General features: G+C 41.0%; 1 protein-coding gene across 1 annotated transcript in view; it reads right to left on the bottom strand.

Moving 5' to 3' along the window:
• SLC25A14 (solute carrier family 25 member 14) overlaps window positions 1–4,082 on the bottom strand; it is a 30,125-nt gene extending 26,043 nt beyond the window's left edge. Inside the window, exon 1 of the mRNA XM_074200662.1 lies at window positions 3,868–4,082. The gene's annotated coding sequence lies outside the window, so the exon portion shown is untranslated. The remainder of the gene's footprint in view (window positions 1–3,867) is intronic.
• Between the last annotated feature and the right edge of the window lie 8,205 nt (window positions 4,083–12,287).

The raw sequence follows: 12,287 nt of genomic DNA, 5'->3' as shown, positions 1-12,287 counted from the left end.
GTGGCTGTCCTGTAGACTACAATAGTATAGAAGGAAGACAAGGCGAGGGGTGGGGGTGGGGGGGGAGTTATTTTCAGCATAAGCTCCGTTTGATGAACTGACAGGATATCCAGTTGAGATGTCCGACAGGCGATTATTGATACAGGACGCGTTCAAGAGAAAAATAAAAGCTAGCAATAAAAATTTGAGATTCACCTGCATAGACATGTTTACTCTCATGGAAACTGATGAAATCAAGAAAACATAAAGAGAAAAAAAAATTGGACCCAGAAGAGAACATTGGTAAATAAATACATTTAGTGGACAGAAAATAAATGATGATTGAGAAAAGGAGACTGTGAAGGAACAATAAATAAGACATGTAAGAAGAGAAACAAGAGAAAGTAGTACCACTGAAGCCAAGAGTAGAGAGTACTGCTGGGGAGAAATTGAGGGAAGAAACAGTGTTAAAAGCTGCAAAGAGGTGAGAAAACATGAAGACTGAGAAGATCTTTAAATTAAGCAGGTAAGAGAGACTGGTTTAACCTTTAAGAGAACAGTCAAGTCGTGGGATTGGAAGATACTGTTGAGGATTTCAAAGGAAATAGGAAATGAAGAAACAAAGGCCAGAAGCACAGATCATCTTCTCCAGGAATTTGGCTGTCCAAGGGAGAAGAGACATGATAAGATAGCTTGAGGAGATGGTAGGGTCAAGTGGAGGTTTTCTAAGGATGGGAGAATCCTGAGAATGTTTCTAGACTGCAGGGAAGAAAGGAATATAATCATGGAAAAAATGCTGAATTTGTAGTCAGAAGACCTACGTCCATAGAACTTTAGAGAGAATGCATTTCAACCCTTTCATTTTCTAGATGAAGAAACTGATACCCAGTGACTAGCCCAAGATTATACAGCTGATAGCAATAGGATTCCAATAGAGACCAAATCCAGTGCTCTTTCCACAGTGGACCAGTCAGAACGTTCCCCTTCTAAACACAAATTCAGCTCTCTTGTATTCATCTTTTATTCATCCAAGTGAGTCAAAATATTCTCCCTAAACCTATTTTGGTCTCTTTAAACAACTTCCTACTTTTTTTCCTCATGGGAGTGTCTTTTGGGTTATTAGAATGAAAGAGCCCAGATCCTACATATCCTGTTCTCTGAACTCTTTGAGAAATCCAGACATATGAAAACCTAACCTTGAAGGCTTAGGTTGCTGAGGGTTCTGAAGCATCAGACCCAAAGAAAAACCCAGTCTCCTAGATTGGGAGTATGTGAATGATAACGGTACATGAGAGAAGATGGTAAGTCTGGATTGAATAGCAGGCAAAACTTGGCTAACGAAATAAATTGCCTTTTTCTTTCACGCTTATGGAAATTTAAATTCAAGTCAAAGGAATGTCTGTCTTTATTCTTTTTTGAAGAGCTTATCAAGGTACAGTGATGGAGGAATATCTTTGAAAGCTATTTTGATAGAGGGTTTCTTAGAAGTCATTAAGGCTTAAAACTGCACTAAGACTTTCAGGCTACCTAAAGTTATCAAGGTCAAAACAGTGATCTTAAGCACCTGCTCAGGAAAAATTCCCAGAAAACTAATCTTATCAATATCCTTCCTCAACTTTAGGGCCTAATCCCTAACCATGGAGGTTAGTCACCACTTAGTACTGGTGTGAGCCAGGGCAAGTCACTACCTCACTGGGCCTGAGTTACTGAGTGAAGTGACTGTATTGTAAGGTCACTAAGGTGCCATTTAGAAATCTATAATATTAGCATGAGAAAGAGAAAGGGGGCAGGCAGCTAGGTGGTGGCAGTGGATAGAGCACTGGCCTTGGAGTCAGGAGGACCTGAGTTCAAATTTGACCTCAGACAATAATGACCTAGCTGTGTGACCTTGGGCAAGCCACTTAACCCTATTTCCCTTGCAAAAATCTAAAAAAGAAAAAAAAAGAAAGAGAAAGAAAGAGAAAGAACAGAAAGGTTACCACTAACAGAAAAAAGTACTTTTGGGCCACATTTCAATTGTTTTCCAAGCTGAAAAGGTATTATCAAAAAGAATTATGTGATTACTACTAGAAAATCCTCAAAGGGGATCAAGAGAAGAATGAAATGTTCTCTCCAAATAATCACTGCATGATTTCTGTGGTACCTAAGAACTGAAAGTAAAATGGATGCCCATAGATTGATGAATGACTAAGCAATGAGTGACCGTCAATGATCTCCATGCTGTAAAGCATGACAAAGATAAAGAATTCATGGAAATTGGCACAACTTTTATGAAAAATGATACAAAGCAGTAAGTAGATCCAGGAGAATAAATTACACAATGACTACTATAACATGAAGAGCAACAATGAAAGACAGAATTCTAATTGATGAAATGACTTTAGAGGTGAAACATGCCTTCCTCTGGAATAATATGAGGCATATATCTGTTGTTAGTAAGACCTAAGTTCAAATTTGACCCTGAATACTTACTGTTTGTGTGAGCTTGGGCAAGTCACTTAAGCAGTGTGCCTCAATTTTCTCAAGTGTAACAGGAGGGTAACAATAGCACATCTCTGGGTGGCTATGAGGATCAAAGGAGATGTTTCTAAAGGGCTAAGGGCAATGTGTGGCATATAATGGGCTGTATTGAAATGCTAGGTATTACTAAATACAATTGATGTCAATTATATTGTTTTGCTTAACTGGATAGTTTTATTAAATTAACAGAAATCTGCCTTCTCTGTTTCTCACCCTCCTTCAATTGAGAAAGCAAGGAAAAATAAACCTTTTGTGACAAACAGGTTTGGTTGAGTGAACTCCTCCACTGGCCATATCAAAAAATAGGATAATCTCAATCTGCAGCCTGAATCCATCAGGAGGTAAGTAGCATCTTAACTGCATTAGGAAGACAGGTGACACAGTGAATTAGAGCCCTGGGTCTAGGATCAGAACGACCTGAGTTCAAATGCAGCCTCAGATATTTCCAATCTGTGACCCCGGGCAAGGCATTTACCTTGCTTCAGCCTGCGGATCCTAATAGGGTTGGTGTGGGGAAAAAGTGAAGTCTTTATAAGGAGGTTGGCACACAGTATGAGTTTTCTTTTGGTTTTTTGCAAGGCCAAGGCCACCCAGCTAGGTAGTTATGAAGCGTCTGAGGCCGAATTTGGACTCAGATCCTCCTGACTCCAGGGCCGGTGCTGTATGCATTGAGCCACCTAGCTGCATGAGGTGTTTGGGTTGTTTCTTAATGCTTGTTCCTTTCCCTTCTTTGTTTGCTACAAAGGAGGGTTGTTTTGGGAGAGGGAATCCTCTTCAAGGAGCAGCTGGGGGCGTCTTTGGTTTGCTTTTTGGGAATCGGAATAGATTAGCCCTTTCAGGTTAGAAGTCCACAGTAAGAGCATGGGCTCCATGGGGGAATCTCAATCTCGGCATCAGAGGCTTGCGGGGCGGGGGGAGGCGGCGACCCTCCAATTATCGCAGTGAAGAGCATGGGAAAGGCAGGCAAAAGGCCCGAGTTCCGCTGCTGCCCTGGGCCACTCCCTGCGCGGCTTGCCTGGAAGGCCTGTTGCGGGGAGAGGGGGGCTTTCCCTGGCCTGGGAGCCCCACTGGGCCGGCGGCCGCTCCCTCGTCTGTTGGCTCCTCGGTCCTCGGCCTCCGTGTCAGCCCAGGCCGGCACGTGGGCTGGGGCGGGGATGCCAGGGCGCTGCCCCCCGGGGAGGGCAGCAGGAGCCGCCGTGCTGGCCAGCTCCCGCCTGGCACGTGGAGGGCCCGCCCGGCCCGGGGGGAGGGGGCGGGGAGCGGCGGCGGCCGGGGGGGGGGGGGGGGGCCTCCGGGCCCTGCCGAGCGAGGTGCGGGTGGGAGCAGCGTCGGCCCCGGGCCTGCGGGGGGAGGGGAGCGGCCACTCACCGGCGCGGGGTCATCAGTCCACGAGGGGACCGGAGAGGGGGCGGGAGAGCGGCCCGTGGATTCTTGCGGGCGAAGACACCGCAACGCCGACCCGGAAGCGAAGGGGAGCACCCGACGGAAGTGGCCAAGCTGTCACCGAGGCAACAGTGGCGGATGGAGGGCTGATTGGGGGCTGGGGGGGGTCTCCCATCAATGAGTGGTTCACCCGAAGTCCCGTGAGCCGAAGCCGAGCAAGGAGAGGCGGGGCGGAGGCGGGGCGGCCGGGCTGCTGCGCAGGGAGGGGCATCTCTTCAGCGAGGAGTTACGTCACGCCATGTGACGTCCCTTGACGTCACGTGCCTTGCGTCCACCGCCCCTAGGGGGCGGCTGAACCTGAGCCTGCTGAGGAGGGGCCCAGAAGCGGAGAAAAGGAGAGCGGAGGGTGGGCAGCGCGGGGGGGGGGGGGTGCGGGAAAGAGCCCAGCTGAAGCTTGGGCACCTGCCGGGACGCTCAGTGGACCCCATTGCAAGCCAAATGGGGCCCTACAAGGCATCCCTAGTCCTGGCCCCGCTTCATCACAACCATCTGGGAGAGACTAGGCACAAACATGGGCATCCCTAGTTTGAAAACAACACAACCGGGGCTCACCCAAGGGAGGTGACACAACAGCAGGGAATTATGGGAGCCGAGAAGTAGTATCCGACGGCTTGGGTTCAAATCCTCAAATACCTCTGTGTTACCCTTGGACAGAGAGTTTTCCGGCTCTCCGGGCCTCCGTTTCCTCCTCTGTAAAATGAAGAGGCTGGGTTGCATGGCCTCTAGGATCCTTCCCCGGACCCTAGATCTCTCTACCTTAGAATTCTGTCATCTCATCTCCCTGGCTTCAGCTTCTTCATCTTTCAAATAGCCTGGCAGCTCCAGGCATAGCCTATTATCTTTGCAAATAACACACAAACTTTCCCCACACCGTTCTCTGGGAGTTTCGAGTCCTGGTAGGCGCAAGGGATTATGGAATGGAAAGGTTAAGGAGTGACGAGGTGTAAAAGAAAAAGACCATGGAGAAGAGCCACATTCATCCTTAAGCCCCATTTTCCAGAATCTGTGGGTAAAGAAATAATGGCTCTGCAGTTACTGGGCACAGTGAATGATTATCTCACTTTCCTCAGCGCTCTCCTAAGGATTTATTTGTTTTTCTCTCATGCAATTATGTACCTTTAAAAAAATTAGGGTTATCCGTGAGTCATTGGCACAATGAATGATTATCCATCTCACTTTCCTCAGAACTCTCCTAAGAATTTATTTGTTCTTCTCTCATGCAATTACGTACCTTTAAAAAAATAGCTTTATCTGTAGGTCTCCCACCCTTACTAGGTTATGAGTTTCTTGAGGAAAAGAAACTGTGATATAACTGGGTATCTCCTTCAGCATTGAGAACATTGGCTTAGTAATATTCCTTCAGTACAATGAATAAATGAGGAGCCCACAAGTAGTCCCAGCAATCCCTTCTATCTTTTCATTTCTATATACCTTTTCTTCCAAATGACTGATAAAACGAATAAACCATTAGTTCAACCAAAAAGGAGAGAAAAAAAAGAAAATTACCAAAATCAAAAATGGAAAAAAGAAAAACCACAATAAATAATAAAGGAACAAAGGAAATTATTGGAAAATGTCACATATAATTACATGCTAAGAAAACTAATAATGTAATAGAAATATACAAAACACTATAGCGTGGTGAAGAGATCCAGTCTGAACCTAAGCTGGAGTCATTACTAGAGGAATTAAAAGAAGTCAGAGGGCATGGATGTGAGTCAATTATACTGGGATGATCTCAGAAAAAAATGAAGGGATGAAAAAGAGAGATGCACTGATAGAAGAGGAAAGAAAAGTAGAATGGGAAAAATTTCCTCACATAAAAAAGGTGTAAGGCAGAACTTTTATAATGGAGGAAAAAATAAGAGTAGGGAAGGCAGGCAATACTTGCACCTCACTCTCATCAGAATTGGTTCTAAGAAGGAAAAATATATAGAGGCACATTCCCAACCAGGAAATAGGAGGGGGAAGGATTAAAAGAAAGGAAGGAGGATGATAAAAAGGAGAGTGAATTAAGGTAGACAGTGGTCAGAAGCAAAACAGAGTTTTGAAGAGGAACAGGAAAAACAGAAGGATAAACCAAAGAAAATGAGGTGAAGGGACATTCACAATTAGTAATCATAATTGACAGGTAATGGGATGAACTCACCCATTAAATGCAAGCAGATATCAAAATGAATTAGTAACTAGAATATAACAATGTGTTGTTTATAAGAAATACACTTGAATCAGAAAGGCACATATGGAGTTGAAATAAGTGGCTAAAACAGAATCTATTATGCTATGGCTAAAGTAAAAAGGCAGGAGTAGCAATCAAGACCTCAGACAAAGCAAAACCAAAAATAAACTTAATTGAAAGAGATAATCAAGGAAACTACATCTTGCTAAAAAAAAAGTTCTCTAGACAAAAAAATAATATAAAAAAGTTATATAAAGCAAGATTCTCTGAAAAAGTTCTCATTTCTCAAATATATGGAGAATTGAATCAAATTTATAAAAATATTCCCCAACTGATAAATGGACAAAGGCACTTTTCAGAAGATAAAATCAAAACTATCCATAGTCATATGAAAAAAATTTTTAAATCACCATCAATTACAGAAATGCAAATTAAAATAGCTCTGAGGTACCACTTTATACCTATTAGAAATTACAAGTACTACAGTAGAGACCTTATAACTACACTAATAAACTGTTGGTGGAATGGTGAACTGGTCCAACCATTCCTGATATCAATTTAAACAATGCCCAAAGGGCTATAAAACTATGCATACTCTTTGACCCAGCAATACCACTACTAGACTTGTACCCCAAAAAGATCAAAGGGAAAAAAAGACCTATGTTTACAAAATATGTATATATAGAAATTCTTTGTGATGGCAAAAAAATTGGAAATGAAGGGAATGTCTGTCAATTAGCAAATGACTGAAGAAATTGTAGCATATGATTTAATGGAATACTATTGTGTTATAAGAAACAAGGACAGGGGCGGCTAGGTGGCACAATGGATAAAGCACCTGACCTTGGAGTCAGGAGCACCTGGGTTCGAATCCGGTCTCAGACACTTAATAATTACACAGCCCTGTGGCCTTGGGCAAGCCACTTAACCCCATTTGCCTTGCAAAAACTAAAAAAAAAAAAACAAACAAGGACAATTTCAGAAAAACATGGGGAGACCTACATGAAATGAAGCAAAGTGAACTAAGCCAAACCAGTTCATTGCACAGTTATACAATAATGTTGTAATGGTGATCTATCTGTGAAAGACTTAGCTATCCTGATCAATAGAATGATCCAAGAAAACTCCAAAAGACTCATGATGAAAAAATGTTATTCATTTCTAGAGAGAATTGATGAATTCTAAGTTCAAATTGAAGTATAATTTTCTCTCTATTTTTCCTGCTTTTTTGTTCTATAGCTAATGTGGAAATATGCTTTGCATATGTATAATTGATACCACGTTGCTTGCCTTCTCAGTGGTTGAGGGCTGAAGGGAAGAAGAGAATTTGGAACTCAACACTTTTTAAAAAGTTAAAAATAAATAATAATTTAAAGGAAAAACTAAAATGAGAGGTTTGTGCTCCCATACTACAAATTAAACTCTGAAGCAATAACTAGATACAAAATAGAAAAATTGATCAAAGAAACAAATTTTCATGAGCTAGAACTACATGCACATAATAGTCTAGTTTTGATAAACATAGGGTCACAAAACACTGAGAGAATATTCATCATTTAACAAAAATTATTGGTAAAACTGGATAGCAGTTGGGTCAAAAATGGAAGCAGGCCAGCATCACATACCACACAAAAAACAAACTGGAGGGGAAAATCTTTGCATCAAACATCTTTGAGAAGTTTGACTTCCAAAACTTTATGAGAAACTGACACAAATGTGAAAGATTAAAAACCTTTCTCTTCTACATAAAAAGATGATGCAACAGATTCTTCTAAAAAGAAAAATTGTCTCCAGCTATGCAAAAATGTTCAAAATATCTAATAACTGCATCATCTCTAATCTGTCTACTTCACTTCCCTAATTACTAACCTCAAGTAGCTTCTTGTTCCCTCTCACATAAAATCAAACCTCTTCTGTTTAATTTTTATTTTTTATTAGGTTTTTGCAAGGGAAATGGGGTTAAGTGGCTTGCCCAAGGCCTCACAGCTAGGTAATTATTAAATGTCTGAGACCAGATTTGAACCCAGGTACTCCTGACTCCAGGGCCGGTGCTTTAGCCACTGCGCACCTAGCCGCCCCCTGTTTAATTTTTAAAACCCTTCAAAACCTGGCCCATATGCTTACAGCCTCATCATATATCATTCCTGTTCCTGAACACTGCAACCTGACTCTGCAAGTCAAATTGGAATTTTCTCTGTTCCACACATACACAGAACTCCATTTCTCATCACCAACCTTTACACTGGCTATTTGCTATGCCTGGAATACATTTCCTCTTTGCCTTGACTTCATAGAATTCCACTCTTCCTTCAACATGAAACTCAAAGCCTCGTCTTCTAAAAGAAACCTCTCATGACCCCCTCATCAGTGCTCTTCTTTCTCCTTCCCAACCTTGGATTTTTTTGCATTTCTTCTCTGTATATATTTATTCTGTCTATAGCCATATATGTACCTCTTGTCTCCTCCATTAGAATGTAAGTTCCTTGTAGTACAGATTGCTTCATTCTTTTTTTCTCTTTTTTAAAAAGATTTTATTTATTTTGAGTTTTACAATTTTTCCCCTAATCTTACTTCCCTCCTCACCCTACCCCCCACAGAAGGCAATTTGTCAGTCTTTGTATTGTTTCCATTGATCCAAATTGAGTGTGTTGAGAGAGAAATAATATCCTTAAGGAAGAAACATAAAGTATAAGAGATAGCAAGATCAGACAAGAAGATACCAGTTTTTTTTCCTAAATTAAAAGTAATAGTCCTTGGTCTTTGTTCAAACTCCACAGTTCTTTCTCTGGATACAGATGACATTATCCATTGCAAAGAGCCCCAAATTGTCCCTTATTGTTGCACTGATGGAATGAGTGAGTCCATCAAGGTTGAACATCACCCCCATGTTAGGGTGTACAGTGTTTTTCTGGTTCTGCTCATCTCACTCAGCATCAGTTCGTGCAAATCCCTCCAGACTTCCCTGAATTCCCATCCCTCCTGGTTTCTAATAGAACAATAGTGTTTCACAACATACATGTAGATTGTTTCATTCTTTATATTTGTATCTTAGTACCCAAAACAATGTCTGACACATAGCAGGCACATAGTTGCTAAAAGAAAATCAAAGAAATGCAAATTGAAACAATTCTGAGATCATACCTAATACTTGTCACTTTGATGATAGTAAAATAAAAGATGAAAAAAATCATTTCCTGCCATGGCTGTGGTAAACATAGACATGTTATCAGAGACAGCTAGGTGGTGCAGTGGATTGAGCACCAACTCTGGAATCAGGAGGTCCTGAGTTCAAATGCAGTTTCAGATACTTGATACTTACTAGCTGTGTGACCTTGGGCTAATCACTTAACCCCATTGCCTCACAAAAAAAAAAAAAACATAGACACGCTATCATGCTACTGATGGAGTTTTGAACTGGTTCAACTTCTTTGGAAAACTATGGAATATCCATTCAGTAAGAGGTATAAAGATGTATATACCCTTAAACCCATTGGTCCTAGGGTTATATCACCAAGGAAGTTATTGAGAGAGAAAAAAGGATCCATTTGTACAATAATATTCTTAGCAGCACAACTTATAATAGCAAAAACTTCGAAAATAACTAGAAGTATTGAATGGTGAATGGCTGAACTTAAAATGCATGCACATAATGGAACATTATTTCTGATCCAATAAACCACAATTCTCCCAGTCACCAAGGTCCACAACCTGAATTGCTAATTAATTTATGAAATTATGAAATAGAGCAGGTGCACCCAGCTCTTTGGGTACTTGTCAGGAAAGGCCACAATGGCAGTCAGAAATGAAATAACAATCACACTTGAATATGGCACAGAGTACAGGGGCGAATAGCACAGAAAATCCAGACAGTGAAAAAGGGTACAGAGGCAGACCATTTGGGAATAGAAGTTGGGAGCATTTGGTGGGTTGGACTCAAAGAAAGTTTGGAGAGGGGGCAAAAGTTTGAAGTCTCATTTTTATAAATGTTTTTGGGGAACAGACTAACTACTATCTGTGCTTTCTTGGGGTTAGTTCAATAATATATCCAAATCTTTGATTCTTCTTTCACAACGTGATTAACATGGATCTATGTTTAGAATAATTATACATGTAGAGCCTATTTTAGATTGCTTTCTGTCAAGGGGGGGAGAGAAGGAGAGAGGGATAAAACTGTAAAATCCATAACCTTGCAGATAAAAAGATTGGTGAAAGCTACCAGTGCATGTTGTCGGAAAAAAACAAATAAAAACATTTTTTAAATTATCAGCACCATTTTATATTCTGCTTATCTTACTGGGGCTATCTGAAATTTGTCTGAAAAATAGATAAATAGATCTCATAAGACAAAGAAATCCTGTTAAGTGACTTTTCCCGATCCAGCACATATTACCAAGCTGTGATTTTTGGTTAATATATCGTACAATCTGAAAATTACATCTCTTTGATCTTTGGGATGGTTTGTATGTGACTTATAGGTTCTGAACCTTTTGGAATCTCAGTTGCTGCTATTGCTATTTATAAACTTTTAAATACTGACCAGAAGAAGGGAGGGTCTCTATACCATACTGTCTTTTATTTTCTCAGTTCTTTTTTTATGTATATTTGAACCCCTCTGCTTGTAGATGGTAGTTAACATTTATGCATACATACATACATACATATACACATTTATATTTTATGTCAAACATTCTCTGGATAATAGCATAGCCCTCTTTAATTTGTTTCTCTCATATTAACAGCCCAAGTCCTCTTCTGATCATACATATCTGAGATTGTTATGGCAACCAAGGAGTTAAACTGACTAAGAAATGAAGCAATCTGGACCAGAACTGACTTGGATCCAAGGACACAACGTGATAATGCACATGATAGTTAAAGGGAAGCCAAGAGAGTTGTTCTGTTACTTCCCTAACCCTTGTTTATTAGATGTGGCTATAGTCTAAGGATTGATGACTGGTTATTTGGCTCAGATTAGCAAAGGGAGAAGGAGGAAAAGAGATAAACAGGAAAAATTATGGCTCTTTCCAAAAAAAAAATACAGCCAGACCTAGACCCCAAACATAGGGAAGAACAGTATGTGCAAAAAGCTTAGTTTCTGTCCAGAAATAGACTGTCAAAGGCTACCCGGGTGCTCAGTAATGATAGAAAATGAAGGTCAACAGAAACTAAGGGAAGATATTTCAGAGGGATGACTGAGTAATATTTGAAGAGCATTGGGGAGAAAGGATGCCTCTGAGCCTCATGGAAATCAATGGGATAAGAATGGAATGGGATACTTCCTCTCCTACTCCCAGAAATATAGAACTATGGATGGTTGCCTAAGTAGAACATTTTTTAAAAACTCTCCTACAACCATTCCTCACCCTCCCAAATCCCTTCCAGCTCTGCCCTCCCAAGGACCCTCCAAGACATGCCCTTCCCTTTCATTGTGCCCTCAGATGCTCCTTTTCTACTGTGAACAAGCTAGACCCTTTTTTCCTATGTGCCTTCCATCTTCTGGCATTCCTAATGACTTGGCACACTCTCCATATTCCCCCTCCCATACACACACACACACACACACACACACACACACACACACACACACACACAAACACATCATAAGACAGTGCCTTTCTGACTTTCCTTTCCAGTATTACAGCAACTTCTCTCATGTCCCCTAACACACAAGACCAGGAGAAAAAAACGGTGAACATACTAGACTTGCCACTTCCAGATCCTTTCTATGCTGCTATCACAAATTCATAAGCTCAAAGTTGTGGGGTTGGAGAGACTCCAACACCCTTATTTTATAGATGAGGAAACAGGTCTAGGAGGCTGAGTGACTTGCCCAAGATCACACATGTAATATGTTAGATGCAGGATTCAAACCCAGGTGACAATTCTCTTTTTATTGTACCAGACTGTGCCCTCTTTTCCTCTGAGACTCAGTCCATCCAGATGTCTCAACCTTTACAGGGATCTCAGTAACAGTTATCTACCAACTCCCAAGTCCTCCTTCCTTTTTCAAGTGGTTCAGTACTTAATTCACAGTATACTTCTCCAGTCAAACTCCTACCCCTTATACTTGGGGACATAGAAGGATAGATAAATATATAGATACACAGATGCATAGATAGATACATATATACATGGATGGACACATAGATAGATAGATAGATAGATA

This window comes from Macrotis lagotis, chromosome X (assembly GCF_037893015.1).
Source record: "Macrotis lagotis isolate mMagLag1 chromosome X, bilby.v1.9.chrom.fasta, whole genome shotgun sequence".
In the NCBI taxonomy this organism is placed as follows: Eukaryota; Metazoa; Chordata; class Mammalia; order Peramelemorphia; family Peramelidae; genus Macrotis; species Macrotis lagotis.
Note: the sequence above shows the minus strand (reverse complement) of the source record. Positions and strands in the feature narration are given on the sequence as shown.